The sequence below is a fragment of the Rousettus aegyptiacus genome, unplaced genomic scaffold (assembly GCF_014176215.1).
Source record: "Rousettus aegyptiacus isolate mRouAeg1 unplaced genomic scaffold, mRouAeg1.p scaffold_m13_p_3, whole genome shotgun sequence".
Lineage (NCBI taxonomy): Eukaryota > Metazoa > Chordata > Mammalia > Chiroptera > Pteropodidae > Rousettus > Rousettus aegyptiacus.
Window position 1 is genome coordinate 146,320,869 of NW_023416306.1, and position 22,098 is coordinate 146,342,966.

Below are 22,098 nucleotides of genomic sequence, written 5' to 3' on the forward strand. Positions count from 1 at the left end.
ACCCCCACCTTGATGCAGTAGTTTGGACCAGAATTCATACCTGACTGTGTAACTCTAAGACAAAACTGACTGAAGACCAGAAGACCTAGGATGTAACTTAGTATAGAAAGATATTAAGGCCCAGAAAGATTTCCCTCTCTGGAGAATGTGAACCAAAAAACTGAGAATTTGAAAGTTAAGATTATATCATGCCATGAACAAGATGAAATTATAAAGAAACAAAAACTATGAGCAAGCAAAAACCAAAAGGCGGTATAAAAAACGGAAGTCTGTTGGTATTACGAGAAGAGCAGAAAATGACATAGGGGACTGTGAGGAGATGGAGACATAAAGGAGCAGGTTTCCAGTTGCCTTAGTATTTGATGGCAGGTCAGCCCCAGGGAAGAATCAGTTCATGTGTTTTGAACTGAAAATAGTTCAAAGTCCCTCTTTTCTTGAAGTAACCTGAATTACTTGATTCCTTGTACCTTAAAGAGCTCAAGTAAGTTGGATGGACTTCTAAACCACTTGACATGCCAGTGTAAGAGCTCAGAAGACTGGGAGTGTATTTTAAACTAAATGATCAGCCTTGAAATAAATATGTTAGCTCCACTGACCCTCTTTATATAAGTTTACAAGTCTACTTATAAATTGTGCCAGCACAATTTGTAGGGGATGGTTTCTAGGGCCCTTACATGTTGTTTTAAATACCAACAGTTGTGTTATGGCACGCACAACAAAACTGAAATGACATTCAGCCTTTGGTCCAGGAAATCTTGTCAATCACCTATTTCTTTTTCTTCTTGAGATTCTGTTTCATGTTATCTCGACTTTGGATTAGACCAGGTAATAATAATAGTGTCCACAAAGGCTTGCTTTAGTTTAGGGTCTTTGTAGAGCTATAAATGGCTAACATTTATTGTATGCTTACTTTCTGCCAGGCATTGTTCTTAAGTCTTACACATAATAACTCATTTTACAGTCATGACAACCTGATAAAGTAGATATTACCATTCTCACTTTATATAAATAAAAAATGAGACGGATGTTTAAAAAGTTTCCCAAGGTTTCTTCACTATTAGGTGGCAAAGCCTGGATTCAAATTTAGTTAGGATCTATTTTCTGAACCATGACTTTTTCCTGATGTTTCCTTGGAAACTGTAGGATGCGAGTTTCTTAATCCCCTGACAGTTATAATGCAATAAAAATTAATTAACTTATTTAATAAATACGATATATAGTGTTGATCAAAACAGATAGGTAGTGTCTCTGCTGTCAAGGGGTCTTCTCGTGTTTTAGACTTTTGTCAGTTTGGTTAGAGTTAGCCTATTTCGTGAGAAACTAATTTTCCCTCTGGTGAACTCATAAGATTGAATTTTTGCTCCTGCAAAGTATAATATTGGAACTTTTGTGACTTCAGCAAGGCTCATTCTTACTGGAGCAAATATTTAAAACATATTGACAGTAGTAAATTATTATTTTTTTGGCAATAATTTTTTCTCTGAATTTTTCTTTCTCTTGCACCTATCATTTCCTTCCCCAGTCTGTATCTTTGTTTTTGGTTTAAAATTTTTAAATATAAAAATCTTTGTTACATTTATTTCAAAGATTTTTGGATTTGTTTCTTCTTTCATAGAACATTAATGATCCAACTTAACTCAATATAATTTATCAAAGTACTATGGCATTGTATCGGGATTAGGTTCAGTGGCATGTAACAGAAAAACCTAGATAATAATGGTTTAAATAAGGTAGAGGCTTATTTCATTTTCACATATAATAATTTTGGAGGTTATCAGTCCAGGATTAATACAGAAGTTTCACAAGGTTGTGAGAGAGTCAGATCTTTCCTCATTATTATGCCATCCCCAGGGTATGGCTATTCTCATGGTCCAACAAGGCTGACAGGGCTCTCCAGTCATCACTTCATGTTCTGGGAAACAGGATGGAGAGAAGTGATAAGAAGGGTATATCCCCTTCCTTTTTGACTTTTTTTTTTTTTTTTAAACAGAAGTCATCTACAGTCTTTCTGCTTAGATCTCAACAGCTAGAATGTACTCATGTGGCCACAGCCATGCTGGGGACACTAGAAAGTGTTCGATTTTAACTGAGCGACGATAGGACCATCTAAAAATTAGGTGTTGAGAGGATAGATATAGGGAGGTAATTTGAAGTCTGTCACAAGTACTTAATGTATAGTTGGCATTTGATATAAAACTTCTTGATTCATTTTTGGAAACGATCATATTTTTAAGAGATATCATTCAAGTTGTTAATAAGGATAATCTTTTTTTTTTTTTTTTTTTACTTTACAATAACATAGCATATCATCGTACTAATTGCATCCCAAATAAACCTCTTTGGAATTAGCTTATGCGAAATGGGTAACATATTTGAAGGAAATGGGGAAAACTCTTAGAAGAGGCAAGCCTAACCAGAAGGAAAGGCAGAGATTCTGTCAGTGCTCAAGAAAACCTGGAACTGAGAATTCTAGTATAACAAAGCCACTTTCTCTATACCTTCTGCTTCCTTCTGTCCATTAACTTTATTTTCTCAATGCAAAATGTGTTTACCCACTTGGCAAAAAAACAAAACAAAACAAAAAAAAACATGTCCAATGACATCTCTCAGATTTTATATCTGGATGAGATACTTCCAAAATCTAAAAATGTTGGAGAGGAATGGCTTCACTGGCTCATTGGGTTCAGGTGTCCAGCCCTGGACCAATTAGCTATGGCCAAGGGCCAGTCAATAGTAACATAGCTTCTCTTGGTGACATAAAATAATACAAGTGTGGAAATAGGAGGAGCAATTCCTATAAGAAAGGTGGATGCTGGCTACTCAGTTGTATAGGCTATGCTATAATTATACATGTGATGGAAAAATACAGGTCAGTGTTCTCAATTGTATGCCTGAGAAAGGAGAACAGAATCTACTCTTATGCAAAAAAAGTTGATTTAGCTATGAATAAACATCATTTGATAGGGCTGCAATATATAGAATGTTTACTTTATGTCAAGCATTATGCTAAGTGCTTCTTATATGTTGAATCATTTATTCCTCACAACTCTATGAGCCAGATAGTATTGTCCTCTTTTATAGATGGAAAAACCAGAGCTCAGAGAGGTTAAGTAACTTGTCCAAAATCATATAGCTAGTAAGTTAAACTATATTTGTAGTAAGTTCAGTTTTTAACTAGCAGGATAATATACTGTTTCATTACTTCCCCATTTTAAATTATAAATTATGGTCATTTTTGATGAAGCAATTATTAGGCTTTCTCCCCTCAGTTCTTCCATAGCAAAGCTATATGAACTTGGTAAATCTTGTACTGTGTCTAAGTCTTAATCTCTTCATCTGTGAAAAGATTGGGTTGAATCAAATTACATTTTCCCCTTGTTAAAGTAGGGAATATTTTATTTTTGAAAGCAAGAGAATGAGCTGTTATATTTTTAAAATTCTAATTTATCGAATATTTTTGAGTGCCTCTCAAGCTAGATCTATGTTAAGGACTATGACAAAATTAAAGATATATAAGATATAGTTGTTATGAAGAAATAAACAGAATTATTATTTTATTATTTTGCAGAATTGGAAGTCCAGAGAAGTGATATAACCATCAGCTCAATCACATATCCTCAAGTTGTTTTCTCTCTGTTTGCCATCCTCAGTGTATTGACTTAATTCTAAGGTTAGTTCCTCTTGTGGTGGTTAGCTTGCTGCCAGTGGCAATCTGGGTTATAGGCTGACTTGTTCATACCTGGTAAGAACAAGAGAATCTGTTTCCCTAAGCATTGACTAAAAATCCTTCCCTTTAGTCTGATTGGGCCGGTTTACCCAGGACTATATGGTTTTCAAGTATACTAATTCAAATAGTCTAGGACCTAGCATAACTTAGATTCTAGGTCATATTGTAGTAAAAACATAACTCCAAATCTTAGTGGCCTAAAAAACAAGTGTCCCCCCACCCTCCTCAAACTACATCTACATCTTGACTTGATGAAGGTGGAAGGTGGGCTGTTCTATATTATACTTTCCTGGGGACCTAGGCTGACAAGAGTTTTATCATTTTCAGCAATGCTGATCTTGAGGCTGGGGAAAAGTAAAGACTGTAAGGACTTATACTTGCAACGAAATGTTTTACCTGGAAGTAACACATATCACTATATGTGGTTAGCCGCTATAGACTAGTGGCTGTAACTAGTCATATATCCAGCCAACTACAAAGGTGGGAGTGGGTGGCATGGATGTACTTGTGAAAATGTACAAACAAAAACAAAACAAAGAAGGTATAGGGGTAGATATCAAGAAGAAATCAAGTTTGAACTATATGATACTTTATCTCAAAGCACGGGAAAACAAATTTCAACCATGGAGGCAAGCTGTAGGGGGAAATGGTTTGGCTAGTTTCATTAGCCTTTAAGTCAATCACTTCATTCACTCTTTCAATTAGAAAGACTGTCTCTGGCTCTTTAATGAGTGAGTGTAGAGAGACAGTTTCTATTTAAGGAGTTGGCTCAAGAGTGACTTAAAACATTTATTGAATTTGAAAATATAGACTGTTTTTCCATATTCCATTATTATAGTTACTGTCAAGCTGGCTAGATTTATAGTTTAGAATTGTCAAACAACTAAAATTTATCTCGTTCAATCTCTTTATTTTACAGATGAGAAAACTAAGGCCCAAATGGGTAAAATGATTATCTCAAAGTCATACCTTCTTGCATGTAGCAATAACAGTGCTGTCCTTTGGATGATTTACTGCAAAATGGAACCCTCTAAATAAAATGTAGCTAGAGCAACAATCAGAAAACAAGCACAATTAAAAATTATTAAGAATGTTTTTGGGCTGACATCTGGTTGGTCCACACTGATAGAAATGGAAAAATTTCTAAAGTATTTGATAAATAGCTTCTGCTGTACCTCCTGAGAGCCTTCTCGACCCTTCTTTGTGACCCCACAGATGCCCCCACTATAATAATAGGATCTACCTTGAAGGGCTGATTTGAGAATTAAATGATGGAGGTAGAGTTTATCATGGGGCTGGGCACTGAGCAATATTACACATTGGCTATTATTTTTATTATAGTCATTATAAAATGGTAGTAAATTTCAAACTAGTTCCTACAAGAATGTTCACAATTTGGGAAATGTGATAGTATTCATACTCATTAACTTTGATCAAACTGATCTTTCAATAAAACGGCTACTCAGGTACTCACTTAACTTTCATTTTGATATTTTTTTGTTGTCTAATGGTTGACTCCTCCTTGCCCCATCTGCAAGACCCTATGGCTCTAGCTGATGACTAAGAATTTGACCAGGGATGTGTAAAAGCATATGATATACTGATAAGGATCAATTAGTTCTCAGTATAAAATGTCATGAAAAACGTTCTGTACAATGTTTTGTTGAGAATAACTTATATTCTAGTTTTTGCTTAAGCAGATAGGCCTAAAGCCTAGTTGGTGAGGGAGAGGTGGAGGAAGTGGTGGAACACTTCTACTTTCTTAAGCAAATATCTGAAACTAGGAGTGATGAGGGGGCAGAGGCAGGCACCTGGGGTGAGAAGAGAGTGAGAGGACCAAGCAGTAGAGAGGGAGGCTGAAGCTTGTTGAGAAAACACTCTTTGACAGAGATATATTCTGGTGGCCAGTGATGTGTAGAACCTTTTGGGGATACTTTCTCTCTTAGAAATTTAACCTGGCAAGAGAAAGGCAGTTTCAGTGATATGCCTCTCTGGAAAGAGTAAAAAAAATACGTTTTTTTAAAAAGCCGGACTGTTATGAATTTTCTGTAAATTCATTGTTGGCCTGGAACTTAATGTGTAAAGATTTGTACTCAAGTGTCAGTTGTTTAACTGATACTTCCATTTCTGAGGTGGCAGCTAAATCCTGGGCATGTCTTAGAAAGGGTTTCGATAACAGTGTTCTGTCACATGCTGAGAAGTACATTGACTCAACAGAGCTAGGCACCAGTTATTTGGTATTTTAATATATATTACCCTGTGCTGTAAAAATGCACTAAATCTTGAACAAATATTCCTTCGACAGATTTTTTAATTTCTTTTTTGAGCAGGAGGTAGAAAAGGTATATATTTTAATCTCTTGGTTTCTGGAAAGGAAAAATAAAGACTAGACCCCCCCCCCCACCCCCAACACACACACAAAAACCCAAAACAAAACAAAACAGAAAAAACAAAAAAACAAAAAACAAAAAACAAAAAAAAACCCCATGGATATTTTGAGGTAAATGTAAAGCTTTGAACTTGGGGTCTTGAAGTATTATACAGGGTAAACTTTAAAGTTAAACAAGTTTGCTAAAATATTTTTTTAAATACTGTTTAAACTAAAATGTAAATGCCTACCTCTCTTCTGACTTCTAAAAATTATCTAGAGTATGACTGATGAGACATAACTATGGCATGAGCCTAAAATTTGTTTATTTCCAACAACCAAAGCTGTGGCCCTTATAACAGAATTTTGTCCTGTTTATAAGCTTAGTGAAGAAACTTCTTTATTGGAAGATAGCAACCTAGCATTTAATAAGTGATTGTTAAATGATGACAGATCTCTGAGTTGGAACATAACTTTGGCTCTCCCAATCTATTTCTTGTGTGGTCTTAGATAAGTCACTCTACTTTTCTCTCAATTTTCTCTTCTTGCAGGGAGATAATCATAAAAATGACTGCAAAGTACGTGGAGAGCTTATTGTTTAAAAGGCTGCCAATAAATAAGGGAGACACAAGGTCCAGCAAACCTTTCTCAGGAGCTGAGCTCTTGAGGGACAAGGAACTTTTTTCTTCTTTGAATTGGCAGTATTTTATTTGTGATTCTGTAATACAGTTCTTGGCCTATAAATATATCTCAATAAATACTGTAAATTTATAAATGTTATTAGGTAGATTGCAGTCTTGACAGGCCACTGCCTCTTAAATCTCTTTTCTGTGATTTTTCACACTCAGCATCTAAAAGGCCACCGCTATGTGCTCTAGAATAAGGTATTTACTTAAAAATACCCATGTCTAGAGGAATAATTCTTGTCTTTAGGGCACAATTTCGCTTTTCCGTGGTACTGCACCGCAGGCTTGGCATCTCAGTTGGAAGACACAGAGAGTTCAGTACGGGAAGCTCATCCTCCTGCCCTCTGATTGGTCGGCTCGCACTCCACTCACGTAGCTTGCGCCTCTGATTGGCTACCGTGGCCCCTCCTCCCCGGGCCGCGACTACTTTGTGTGCCGGGGCAGCGCGCTCAGCAACTCGGTTTCAGTTCGCCGTCTGGGCTCGTGTGAGCTAGCTCTTCGGCCCACTGCTCTGCATCGCGGGCGCCAGGAATTTCTCGAGTCCGAGCGGGTAGGAAGCATCCTAAGGAAAAGACCCCCCACTCCCCCATCCCGTCCTGTGTTCTCTTTCTCGTACTGAATAAACTTCCGCCTCAGAGGGGCTGAAGCAGCCGCGGTTCGCGGGGAGAGGCCAGGCATCGAACTCAGGCCATCGTGGGAGATCTTTCTGTCCGGGCGAATGTGGAAACACCGTTCTCACAAGATAAAGTAGAGCTTTGCTAGTCGCATGTGGGTGTGATGCCATTCTATGATCGCGCTGCAAACTGCAGCCGAGTGGCCAGATCTGTCTGCGGGAGCTGAGCAGCAGCGATCTCCCATAACAAGTAGCAACGAGCCTGCTTCCAATCCCCACTACCAGTGCTCCTTAGAGTCGCGGACTGAACTGGCACGGGCTGGTCCGTTCCCGGCGGTCGAGAGTACGGCATTCCCTGGAGGTGGCGCTCCTGCGAGTAGGGAGCCCGGCTACACTCGCGCCCTCGCTCTCAGCCTCTGGCCTTCAGGCGGTAGAGGGCGGCCTACGCTCGTGTTGGAGCCGGCGCTCGCGCGCAGCTGCTGCCCTGCTGGAAGTCTCCCGGTCCTGCTGTGGCCCGCCGATTTGCCGGGCAGTGGATGCTGCGGCTACACTATCCAAGGGCGCAGCGAGGAGGGGGCGGGGAGAAGCCCTGGCACATGCCAGGGTCGCCGTAGGTGGCAGCGGCTGGCGCATGCGCGCCGTCTGCCAGAAGCCTGGAACGCTGAGGGGCGCGCGTCCCCATTCGCGCGTGCACGCTTGCGCTAGCCTGGGCTTCCCCGCCTGCGCTCATAGTCAGAGCCGCTCCGGCGCGTGCGCGCGTTATCTCCGGCGGACCCGAGTGGCCGGGTTCCCTCTGCTCCAGGCCCCCGCCTCGCGCCGCCCCTTCCTAGCCCCCAGTCCACCAGTCCCCTTCCTCTCCTCGCGGAATGGGGCCGGCGCCGCTTGGGGTCGCGCGCCCCAGACCCGGCTCGCGCTCGGTCTCGCGCTGTCAGCTACTGCCCGGCTCGCGCCGCCTCGCGCTCTCGCTCAGTCACTGGCGCCGAAGGCTCCGTTAAGCAGCGGCGGCGGCGGCGGTGGTTCCTGTTTCCGTTTCTTCCTCTCCCTTCGGTCGGGAGTAGCATCCTCCACCCAGCCACCCCTCCCACTCCCCCAGCGCTGGGCAGCTGCGGCTAAGGGCTCTGGCGGCGGCGACTGGGAACAGCGGAGACTGCCTCTGCTCCCGTCTTGGGTAAGGGGGCATTTGGGGGCCGGGCCCCGCGCTCCCCGGGGTCTGGGGCTCGGCAAGCGCGGGATCTGATGAGGCTCCGAGGATGAGACTGGAGGCTGTCGCTGCTCTTTTCCCCCAGGCCTGATGCTGCAACTGCTGCTGCTTATGTAGCGGCTCCGGGAAAAGTGGGGAGGACGCCCCGGGACGCTCTGGCGGGTGCCTTTGGGTGGCCCGAAGGGCGCGGGCTAGAGGGTGAGGGGCGCCTGCCGCCCCGGCTGGGACTCGGAGCGGCGCCGCCGCTGCCTTCGGCGTCGCACATCCTTGCATAGGGCAGGGGCCGAAGCCGAGAGGAGAAGGGATGGGGGCAGGGTGGGAGGTGTCCCTCTTCTCTTTTCCACACCTACCTGCCCTCTTGACAGCAACTTGGTCCCTGTAGTCACAGACTGTGGAGAGGGGGATGCCTGTATGTTAGGGGCTTTCGAGAGGTGTCCTGGGGCTAGCAGTCAGAGGGAGTGAACCCATACAAAGATCCACTCCCGGAGAGGGGGGCCACCGCTTGGGCACTTAATGGCGCGAGTGCCCCTGGTCCTCCCATTTAATGTGGAAATAATGATCTGGCAGCTTTTAAGCAAACTTATTTGGGAAGGTCAAATGAGTCCATCTTTAGTAGTCAAAGGAGGTTTGTCCTGTAAGAGCGAATGGGTTGTCGGACGCAGCACCTGTTCTCTCACTGTGGGGATTGTAATCTTCGGCTACACAGAACGTCAGAGACGCAGTGTGTTTTCTAAGTTAAATGGCAATGTCATGGTTAGGGTTTATCCCTGGTGAGCTTTTAGCTTTTTGCCGTACATTATTAGCTTTTTAACTGAGGCCTTGGATAAAGGCAGGGAGAGGTGTCATTTCTATTTCCCATGATCGAATTAATTTACAGTTGACTCGATCCAACTCATGAAGGTGCACTTAGAAAGCCAGAATCTCCAGTAAATAACCCCAAACCTCAAGGTAACACAGAAAAAATTTCAACAAAAGTTTTTTTAAAATCAGTTTACAATTAAACTTACCGTAAGTAACTGACTGAACTTTGTCTTGGATCTCTTTAGAAACAGTAGGCAAGATTTCATTATACTATTTTTTTTTTCTTCCTCTTGTTATTCCTGGGCTTAAGCGTGTGTTTATTTTCTTGGTTAAATTTAAATTCCATGTGTTTACGCATAATTCTTTTGAAGGGTGCATCATATAGAAAACATTTTAGGAAAGAAGTCGTATTCTGCCTTCTTTAAAATAACCTAAAATGCAGTGTCAAATAATAAGGCCCTGTATATTGCTAGCATTGTGAATTATACTATAAAATGTGCATAGAAAGTCTTGATTATTTGATTTAGAAATACAGTAGTAAGAATAAGATGGGAATTCAAACATTTGAAATTGTAATTTTACAGCTTAGTATGTAAAAATGTAGGGAGTTAGAAATGAATAGGCTATAAGGAATATAGAAGGGTGATTTGGAAGCATGGATTTTCCTTTTGTTGCTTTATAAATTGAGAATTCTACTTGAATTGAAGAGCTGAACAGCTGGAATGAAACTTGCATAGATTGCAGAAACAGTTGCAAAATGTATCTTTGATCAAGTGGTGAGCTAACATGAAGAGTATGTTGTGGTTTATTAGGATAGTGATTCAAAAATAATTTCAATAAAATATAACACCATATAGATTATGTTTTAGGATGTTCTTTAAATTTAAGAGTTGCTCGAAGTTGTTCTACAAGCCAGTTCTGTTTGAGATGTATAGAATTGAAAAAAACTAATTATGATTACATTCTGCAGTGTTTGGTTACATATTTTAACTAGTTAGTTTAAGGAATTGGAATGCCTTTTAAAGTCGTGAATTTTGAAATTTGCTAGTGGCTTGGAAAAACTTGTGTTTCTTGTTTATTTTTTAAGTGCAGTTGTATTAGTAGATTGGTCTGGAGGGGGAGCTAGCGCCAAAGCAAAGCATAGCTTAATACATGTTTGAACTTTTAAAAACACCCCAAACCAGATTTTTATTACCAGAAGAAACATCAATTTTTAATTAAAAGAATAAGGGAATTGATATGGGCATATATCTGTACATAGTTGTTTACATATGTATTATGGAATATATATATTATGAAGTATATATATTATGTATTACAAATTAGAATTTTCAGGATCTGAAATAATAAAAAGTACATGTTTAAGATTTATTGAATTTCTCATTTAAAATCTCTGAAAATATGCCCTCAGAACTTAATGTGATAGTAGTTTCTTTTGTGCAATACATCAGAAAGGAAGTAGATTTTGACCCTTTGTGAATGTTGCATCTTCTTAGATTTTTTCATTATAATAGCTATAGTCCTAAAATTTTCAAAAATCTTCAGATAGAGCCCTATATGAGCAAAGATATCAATTGTCTAGTAACCTAGCTATTTATTAAAAGTAGAGGTACTTTCGATAAAGAAGCAGACACTTGAGACATCTGGAGAGCAGAATCCCAAGGTCACTTCTTAACCTCTGTCTCCTGCAATGTAATGTAGTGAGTCCAGCCAATCTAATAAATTGAACTTGTGCCTTTGAATATGAAGCAGTTATTTTTTGGTCTATGGCACTTTTAGATTTCTAAACTGTAATCCGTTAGGTATGTGAATTTACTTCTTACAGTTCATATATCCAAATTCAAGGCCAGAAATTGATACTGCATATAGTAAAATTATTAGAATATTTAGTTTTCTGAGGATAGTAGTTGGGGTGTGTGTTTGTTATTGCTCTTTATTGTATAAATAAAATCTCAATGATGGTAAAATTTAAAAAAGTAGATTCTTTGAAAGGAATGACAGTATTTATGAGATACAGAATAGTGAGGCGTTTACTGTATCTAAGGGGTTAATGCTATATATCAAAGTTTCATAAGACTTGCCAAAATATTTTCATGTATCTTTTACCATTTTCATCCCAACAGATGAAAATGATATGGGGATGTGTATGCATTTAAGATATATTGTTTAACAGGTCAGTCTCAGTTCTCAACCTGACTTTCTTTCTACATTTTACTCTTTTGCTTGCATCTTCCCTTCCTCCAATCATTCTCCATCATCCCACAGTTTTTTCTTTGGAATAATTAGGAACCAAACTAATCCAATGAACATATCACTTACCTGACATAGGTTTTTCCTCTTTGATTAAATGACTATATAAATTTCTACAATATTCTAAACATATAACCCATATAAACTTTATATGATACTGTATGTTTACTTTTTAATGGAAGAGAGCAAATAGAACCATGGGATTATGGTATATGTTTCAATATGAGTTACTCATAGTCTTTACAAAAAACAGCTATAGGGTTAATTTCATTTGACTTTTCTTTTTAAAGACTTTCTGTGCCAAAACCTAATGCTTCGCTCATCTACTTTTAAAAATATCTTTTTGTAATAGTTTTTTTATTTGGTCAGAAAATGAATGTGAAAGGAAAATGTGTTTTGATTTTTAAGTTTTTTTTTTTAATTGACAAGTTGTACCAGTATAAGGCTAATATTGATGTAGTTCAAACTTGCCTTTGCTATATTATTCTCTTTTCTTTTGTATTGGTTCTGTAGTATAACCTCTTCATTGAAGCACTGGAATAAAACTTTAGAGATCACTTCTGATATGGTCCCTGTATTTGCTATATCTTAGAACTTAGGTTTTTCAAATATATTTTCCCAGTGGGATAAACTGAATAAATATGACAACATATTTATGTTAAGATAGACATAACAGTTCTACTCACCACAGTCTTGATGACTAGTTAGTGTAAATAAAGTTCATATAAAATAATAAAATATCGATGTTAATTTTAGAAATCAAGCTAATGTTTTAGAATCTGAGTTATGAGAAACATTACATAATATGAACTTTAAATTTAGTAACTTTCTGATTATAAATGAACAAAAGTAAAATTAAAATGGGAGATTCTTCTATTTGATTTACCTCAAACATATATTAAAATGAACATGTTTTGTGTCTGTGTAAATCTTATTCAGTCAAGATTTTCATGAACCACAAGTGAATTTTAAATTTTTAATAATTTGGTGAATGGTTATTTATATCATATCCCAAAAGTGAGGTATCAAATCCTGTTAATAGCTAGAACCAGAATAAACTTTCCTGTAGGAAAAATAATATTTACAAACTATCAAACTATAAAGCATACCAAAGTTATTAAACGACTTAAGTCCACATTTCATAAGTAGTTTTAAAAATCATTTTTATAATTTTAAAAGCATAATTGATTGTAATATCTTGATTAGTGGTAAAGGTGGAAAATATAATTTACAGCTTCAGTATTATATCCATTGTCTCAGACCTTAGCTGTGTTTGGAGCAGTCAAGGAAAGGAGGAATCAAGGTTGAGAGAGGCAGAGGATTGTGTTGGTTGATGAGCCAGCCCCTTTTGGAGGTGAGGAAGATTTCTTTAGTTTTCCTCTCTCCCTTTACTTTCTTTTCCTCCCTGTTTGTCATCCTTCCTCTCCCAGCAGTGGTAGGAAATGTGGGATTTTTTTGTCCTTAGAGCTCACAGAGCATGTCTTGGTAGAGCGTTAACTTTTACGTTACAATAGATTTATTATAATGATTTAATTTCCTTCTGAGTAAGTAGGCAAGAAATGGAAGAATTTCAGTTGGTATAGAGTTTAATACTATTTATTAAAAAATGATTTTGTACCTCCATATAAAAAAGGATATGGGATATATTGGTCATTATTAAGGGTCTTCTATCAGTCATGTTATATTCTACTTAATATTTAATATCATAATTTCTTCTTCCAATTTCCTGGAGTGCATTTTCATGCCTCCTGTGTTATTTTTTTCTGTCTTCAGCTATGGAGTTTCTGACTGCAAGAAATTGGTTTTTTAGAATATTTCTTCACCTTCTTCGTGTGCCTCATTGCAATAATATAATATAAAAAAAAAATACCGTGTCCATTGAAGAGAACTAACTATTAAATGAACAGCAGTGTTCTCTGTTCATGGAAGTACTGTTAGCAGGTGTAAGCCAGTTATTGTGAAAAGTTCATAAGGAGAAAGTGTGTGTTTGATAATTAGGCCTCTAATTATTTGATATCTGACTGAATTTCACTAACACATGGAATTGTACTTGTACCTAAAAGATATATTCAGTAGAGATTGTGTTATAAGTTTCATGTCTTGATTTCTTTGAATAACTCCTTAGTTGAGTTAGCAAATGTCAAAATATTGTAACATTGAGAAAACCTATTTAAAATTAGAGCTTAGGCCAGGGTAAACATTTTGCTTTCTTTTTATAAGTTTCAGATTTTTCTTTCTCTTTTAGAAAGTTTAGTGAGCCCTAGGGCTCAGGAAGGTGGTAATTGAAATTCTTGAGGCCAAAAAGTCTTTCCTTAGCTTTGATAAACTAAGCCTCGGCAGCATGAGAAATGTAGGTTTACTGAGTAAACCTGATTGCTTCCTCTGACATAGCTACAGGTCTCTAAGCCTCCATTAATTAAAACCATGTTTATTTTTAAGGTCCAAACAGTAGAATGATCAACTTAATACTTCTCATGGATGTAAAGCCTTCATAGAATGAGAGAGAGAATGTTATTTTTAACTTGTAAGTAAACAATGAATGTGCTGTTAATGCCGAGTAAGCTAAGGTTGAACAAATAATAACTAAGTAAACTTGCTAATACACAATTAGGAGTAGTTCTTAATACAAGGACTCAATTAGTATTTGAATTATAATGGTGTAAATGTTGTAATGAGAATAAAATCAGCAAGGAATTCTGTTTTGAAGCAATTTGTCAGACCAGATAACAGATAAAAGAGCACATCTTCTATTCTATAACTGTCTGCAGAGGCTGACTTAGAGTAGTGCTGACCCTGTCAAGAAGGAAATAATGATCAATGCCTAAAGTGTTTTTATAGAATTTTGAACATTTCCTAACGTGTGTATTTGTGCAGTACCTGTCACTTTCTGTTTCCATGCAAATGTAAGGTTTGAAGTAGGGGCACCTAATTGGAAATTCTGAGGGGAAAAGGATCTGAAATTTGGAAAAAATCTGGTTTCTTCATATTTTAGTGATATTTAGACATATTGTTTCCTAAGAGCTCTGCAGACTTAAAACTAAATTCTGAGTTCCCTCTTAGTAACTTTTTGAATAGCTTTATTAATGTTTAATTTATATAGCATAAAATTTATAGTTCAAATTTTAGTCAGTTAATACAGTTGTGTCACATTTATCACAATCCAGTTTTAGAACACTTTCACTCTGCAAAAAGCTCACTCTTGCCTGCTTGCCCAATCCGTGTTTCTACCCTCAGCCTCGGGCAACCACTGATCTGCTTTTTGTCTCTATCGTTTTGCTATTTCTAGAAATTCGATATTAATGGAATCATACAATCCGTAGTCTTTTGTATCTGGCTCCTTTGATTAGTATTATTCTGTTTAGTAATTTGAATGAATGGATAAAGTAGAAAAGCTTTGAACTTGAAATCAGGAGACTTGGATGCTAGTGTTGGCTCTGCCACCAAATGTGTAAACTTCGGTAAGCCACCTGCCCCTCTGGATCTCTGCTTCTTTCTCCATAAAATGGGTTATTTTGATTTTCTTCTATTTCAGTTTTCACGGCTGGGTAGATATTCACTGACCTTTTACTAGAATATACCTAAAATGTTCCTCTTAAATGTAGTCACTATGAATTGAAAAATCAAAATGGCTGATTAAACTTTTTCTTGGGCATTTCTTAGTTCCTGTGCATAACTTTGAGAATAGAGATAATCTTAAATGCTGAGTTAATAATGAAGATTTTTGAAGAGAACAAAGACAAAGTTGAATAATTCTCAGAGGCAGAGATTCAAAAGTGATTGCAGTTTCTTTTCAGTTACTTTGTTTTGTTTTGGGTGTAGGAAGTAGGGTGAAACTATTTTAGTTAAGTTTGAACCAAGTTGAACTAAAGGAAGCTAAGTGGGATTAGACTGTTTTTCAAAGAAGAACCAAAGGAAATGTATGGCTCCCGGTGGAAGACTCCTAGGGCTTATTTGGAGGGAAAGCCAATAGGTAACATTTAGGTGACAAACTGGGGGGAAAAATGCATATATAGAGAATTAAAAATAGGGGTGTGCGTGCGTGCGTGTGTGTGTGTGCGTGTGTGTGTGTTTGTAACAGGAATAGGCATCTGACAAGTAGGCTGATATCAGGTATATGCCAAATGGGTAACGTGCATTTTTAATATAATATTTAAAAAGATAGGGCGTTGCATAACAACTAGCTGACTTTAAAAATGAGAGTGCTTTAACTACTTTCAAATATTCAATAATTTGACTCTTAGAAATCATCAGAGCTTCTTGTATTACTATACTAGCAAAAATATGTCTATAAAATGATCCAACTTTTATTTTTACCCAACATACTCGAATATATGAGTGGTAACCCACAGAGCAGACACTGTGGAGGAAGGGAGTATAGCTATAAATATATTTTAATGATGGTGACATTATAGCAGCATAAGAAAATTTGTTTCATTCATTGTGGTCACACTTTCTGTTCAAAAGTAGTATCTCTAATTTAGATAAATCTATCTAAAATTTATGATAACCAGAAATATTCCCAAATCAAAGTATATTTAATGAAGATTTGTCACTTTTGACAATGGTATAAAAATTGTGTTAAGACTTTAAAGGAGTTCCAGAAGTTGAATCCCAAAGCTTTTTATGCAATGGCAGCATTCTAGGAATAAGTATAGAGCTTTCTAAGGTGACTGTTTTCATGGCAGCACTATTCTTTTGAATGTATGCTATGCCATATTTATTTTTAAATGTTCCACTGAATTTATGATACATATGAAATACCTAAGCATGAATTATGTGATTGGAAAAATTTCAGTGTAAAGGAAAAGAGACACTTCTTTCTGTAACTTCTGAAACTTCAAAATATTAAAGATGATCATCATTCATACTTTCCCAGGGCATTTTTATTTTTAATCATAATAATAAATGAGCAGCTGTCAGAAGATATAGCTATTTCTAGGTGTAGAGTCCTTATTCTTTATATAGTTCTCCCAAATACTTGTCTTTTAAAAAGTAGATATTAAGAATTTCTTGAGTAATCAAATATTACTTTGATATTTAAGCAAAGCATCAGAGCAGACTAAAATCATATTAAAGCATTAAGATGATTAATTTAAAAGATTTGACAGCAAAGAACAAATGGAGTAATACACAATGGAAAAGAAATACAGAATATCGTTACCTCAGATCACAATATAGAAGACTGCCTTTAAAAAAGAATAATAATCAAGTCAATAGACTAAAGAACTTGTGCCCTCTGCTAGTTAAGTGAAAATGAGATGAATAAGTGATTAGAAAGTGTGCTCCAAAATACTTATATTGGTTGGCAATTCTTTTCTAATTGATTTTCTACAGGGGTTATTTCATACCTATTCTACCCACTTCCTAGCCCCTGATTCCAGTATACAGCCCGTCCCGACGTAACAATTGTTCAGCTTACATTTTTGGACTTTATGATGGTATGAAGGCAGTATGCACTCAGTAGAAACCATACAACGAATTTTAAGTTTGAGCTTTTCCTGGGCTACCAGTGTGAGCTACCATACTCTGTGACGCTGGGCAGCGGCAGCCAGCTGCAGCTCCCAGTCAGCCATGCGATCACAAGGGTAAACAACTGATACCATACAGTGTACTATGTCGCTAACATTTTTCGGATAATTGTGTTTTGTGTTTTCACATTCCATCATGTCTACAAAGTTCCCACCTGAACACTCATGTAGGTGTTCTGAGCACATTTAAAATAGGCTAGGCTAAGCTATGATGTTGGTAGATTAGGTATATTAAATGCATTTTCAACTGAAGATATTTTCAACTTACGGGTTTATTGGGATGGAACCTCTTTACTGTCTCAGATTTTGTGGGTGGTTTTACTTAATTTTTTTTCAAAAGAATTAGAAGATTAAGATGATCAAACAGAAGCTTCTTCACTTTGCTTTTCTTTATTTCTGAATTGTGTGATTTCTCCTCCTCTCTACCATTTGGTTTTAAGGATGTGTCATTTAGGCTTTTATGACTACTTCATGGCTACTTCTTTTATCCCTTTACTCTATTAGAATATATATAGGTTCATTTGTTAACTCTTCATCATTTTTATTTCAACCTCCCCTAGTAGCATCTTTAATGGCCTAAAACAACAACAAAGACAGAAACGCCCTCGATACCTTTCTTTATTCTTCTTTCTCTTTCCCGTTTTTTCTTTTCTTTTTGTGTATTATGACAAAACCTCAAAGGAAATAGCAGTATGTCTATTGTTTCAGTTTTGCTACCTTCATTTTTACTAAACCTCTCTGTTGTTGCCAGTGACCTTTGAATTGCCAAATTGGGATTTTTCAGTCTTAATTCTTCAGATTTGACACTGTGAACTCCTGTTTCCAGCTCTGTTCTCCTTATAACTTTGTCACCCTCCTGGCTCTCCTATATATTCTAGTCACTCATCTTTTCATTTGCAAGGTCAACTTGTTTCTTTAAGTTATGCCTTAGACATTTTCCTTAATCTAGATTATTTTCCTTATTCCTTGGCTTCAGTGAGTACCTCTTTCAGATGACTCCTATACTTTAAGTGTATGAACTTCTGTTTCCAGCTGGAGAACCCCATGTGTTTGTCGTGCCATCATGCTCAATATACTCAAATCTGAATTTTCTTTCTCCTAAAATATATTCTAGCTAAATTTCCTTTCTGTGTTACTGCCTTATCCTTCCCATTTTCCAAACTTTAATTCTGAGTTATCATTGAATTCCCCATCAGATCCATTCAGTTGTCAGCTTGTGAATTCTGTTACTACAGCGTTTCTCTACTTTATCTGCTCTTTTCCATTTTATTTCTTACCAGAAGTTTAGGTTCTCATACCACTAACATATAAATAATTGTAATTTGGTAATCACTCTGATAGGGAGAGGAGGCAGAGGTAGTTCTCTTGGGGTGCAATGGGGGGAAGCTATATTTAAGGGAGGTGACATTTAAGAATAAGTAGGGGCATCACAGGCAAACTGAAGAAAGACCTATTAGAAGTTTATTATATGTTGTGAACTCATAAGGCTTTTGCTTTAATCTTTACTTCATGTGTATGTTTTTCCTATTGGCATATGCTATTGCCTTTCTTCAGATGTTGATGAAGATCAATGAATGAACAGTGTGAAGTCAGAGCGACACAAAGTAACATATCTTTATTATCCAGCTTTGAGTGAGCAGAGTGGTAAAATGTAAGTGATGAAAGTGAGCACTATGTGCATTGGAGTCTTAGAATCTGATGAAAATTTGCATTAAAAGCTGTTTTTAAGGTTCCTGACACTTGGAGTGTAAATCTTTGGTGGGCAGCTATTTTCAGTCTACTTATATATGGCTTTATTTTTCATTTCTACCTCTTTTCACACATGTGTGATTCCCCTACAGTAGGGCCGTGTAATATCTTTATATTAATAGCCACTATTACTGAAGATAGATTAATGAAGGCCACTGCAAGTAGAGAGATAATTTACTATTTTTGCTTTTAGAGAAACAAAGCGTTTTGTGCTTTTAAAATGGGAAGCATTAAAAACAGCAACAATTCTAAAATGGTTTATACAAAAAGTTGACCTACTGGCTTTGTAAGTAGGAAGAACAGAGGTGGAGGATTCCAGAAACAGGCAGATCCGGGAATTTAAATGATATTTTTAGGAAATTCTTTATTTGTTGCCTTTACTTTTTTCTGTGTCGGTCTTATTTTCTTATGTTAGAAGGCTTCTTTCATAGCAGAAATGCATGTTTCAGACCACTGAGAACTTAACAGTTTCTGAAGGAAGGCCTCTAATGCGGCCCATTCTTAGACTAATCACTGTTGGGAATTGTCATTGACATTGTCATCAGAACCACATAAACTGTGAGAGGGTCAGTTCCCCAAAGGATGGGAATACAGTAGTTCCCCCTTATCCACAGTTTGTTCATTTCTTTGTTCCTTTTCTCTCTCTCTCTTTCTTTCTCTTTTTTCTTTTTGCTTAGAATATGTTTCAGATGCCTCCCATTGAACATTGGCAGACTAGAAAAAACATGGCCAAGAAATTATTATAGGAGGGTCCACAGTTTCACTTTCCATGGTTTCAGTTACCTGCTGTCAATGGTGGTCTAACAATATTAATGGAAAATTCCAGAAGTAAATAGTTCATAAGTTTTAAATTGTGTGCTGTTCTGAGTAGTGTGATGAAATCTCTGTTTTGCTTTGTCCTGCCCCATCCTGCCCAAAATATGAATCACTGCTTTGTCCAGGTTATCCACACTGTATACGCTACACGCCTATTAGGTACTTAGGTACTTAGTAGCCGTCTTGGTTATCAGACTGACTGTCACGGTATCATAGTGCTTGTGTTCAGGTAACCTTTATAGTAGCCTAACTCTATGTCACAATGCCTTCATCATTCTTCTTATCATGTAGAAATGATATCTTTTCACATTATCACAAGAAGAAGAAGGGTGAATACAGTACAGTAAGATACAGTCATGCATTACATAACGATGTTTTTGTCAGCAACTGACTGAATATATGATGGTGGTCATACAGAATATAATGGAGCTGAAAATTTCTTATTCCCTAGTGATGTGCTAGTTGCTGTAAAGTCATAGCGTAACATATTACGTGTTTGTGGTGATGCTGGTGTAAACCTACTGAGCTGTCAGTCATACAGAATTGTAGCATATATGATTATATATGGTATATAATCCTTGATAAGAAGTGACTGTGTTACCAGTTTTTGTATTTGCTATACTTTTTATTGTTATTTTATAGTGTGCTCCTTCTACTTATAAAACAAAAAGTTTGCTGTAAAATAGTATACCATGTTATGCCAGCAGCAGCCTCATATATATCTCGTATTTACTGTGTCTCTTGATTGCATCGTTTTCTCTTGTTCTTGATTTAATCTTGTGTTGTTTTGTTCATCATGGTCCCTAAGTGTAGAAAATCTATTGCTAGTGCTGCCAGTAAGAGGCCATGTTGAGCAATTAAACTGGAAATGAAATTAAAAGTGATTAAGGACTACAAAGGTGGAAAATCAGTGATGATTATTGCTTGCCAGTCAGGCACGTCCCATTCCACCATAGCTACAATTTGGAAGAACAAAAACAAAATGACAGAAGCTGTTAAAGGATCTGCTTTATTGAAGGCAATGAGACTAACAAAATTCGAGAAGGGCTTATATCAGGCTTGGAGAAATTTCTAATGACTTAGATTGAAGACCAGACACAGAAGTGTATCTCTCTCAGCAACATGACAGTCATGGCCAAAGCAAAAAGTTTGTTTGTAATGTTGAAAGAAAAGGCTAAACCCAACTCTGATATTGAATTTATTGCTAGCTCTGGGTGATTTAAGTGAATAAAGAGTTACAGAATGTGAAAGTGAATGATGAATATGTGCATGCTCATGTGAAGAGAGCTGAAGAATCAGGTAAACTGATCATGGAGGGAAATTACTTACTAGAGCAAATATTCGATATGGATGGAACCTCCCTATACTGGAAATAGGTGTTTGAAAGAACTTTAATCTATGAGGAGGCCAACTCAATGCCAGATTTCAAGACTTTTAAGGACAGGATAACAGTCTTGCTTAGAGGCAGTGTTACAGGCTACATATTGAAACCCTTTGTGATCTGGCACATTGAGAACCTCAGGGTCTTCAAGAATATCAATAAGTACATAGCACCAGTGTACTGCAGCAGCAGTAAGAAGTCCTGGAGGATTCAACTCCTCTTCTAGGCTGTCCTACTGAATTACTATGCCAGTGAAATGGAGTACTGTTTGGAGAATAGCACACCTTTCGAGATTTTGCTTATTGTTGATATTGCTCCCAGATATCCTCCTTTTATTGATGAACTTCATCCCAATGTCAAAGTGGTGTTTCTCCCTCCAACACCACCTCTTTGCTCCAACCGGTGGATCAAGAAATTATAGCAGATTTATGGCCTACTACCTGAGAAGGACCTTTGTTGCAGCTCAACTGAGGAAGACACCGATGCAATTCTGGAAGAATTACAGCATCTGTGACTCCATTAAGAACCTTGCTTAGACTTGGAGTGATGTCACCAGAGAGTGTGTGAATGACATCTGGAAGAAGAAAGCCAAGATGGTTTGTCCATGACTTCATGAATATTTTTCAGGAGTGAGGAGGTTGTAAAAATCAAGAAGGCTGTGGCAGAAATGGCAAATAACTTTAACGTGGTACGGATGAGGATGGCATTGAGGAGCTCCTAGAAGTGGTTCCTGAGGAATTAAATAATGAGGTGTGGTTGGAATAGGAACAGGAATGCATAGCTGAAGAAGAGGCATGAGGAAAAGAAACTGTAGGAGAAGAAAAAGAAGAATCTTCAAGGAAATTCACAAAGAAGGTTTAACAGAAGCTTTTGCAGACCTCACCAAGCTCCTTAAAAAGCTTGAAAACCTGGACCCCAACACCAAAAGGTTTTTATTAATAGGAAGGTTCATTAAGCATTGTTTGCTTACAGGCAAAT

At 37.5% G+C, this 22,098-nt stretch overlaps 1 protein-coding gene across 5 annotated transcripts in view; it reads left to right on the forward strand.

Annotated features, from left to right (window-relative positions):
* The window catches only part of FUT8 (fucosyltransferase 8), a 265,395-nt gene that overhangs the window by 66,602 nt on the left and 176,695 nt on the right, over positions 1–22,098 (forward strand). For 2 of the 5 annotated variants that reach the window (XM_016131252.2, XM_036217867.1), the window contains exon 1: positions 7,194–7,331. The gene's annotated coding sequence lies outside the window, so the exon portion shown is untranslated. Of the gene's footprint in view, positions 1–3,568; positions 3,671–6,295; positions 7,332–8,079; positions 8,563–22,098 lie in introns of those variants that run through there. The other 3 variants (XM_036217863.1, XM_036217871.1, XM_036217864.1) reach the window with 3 other exon arrangements.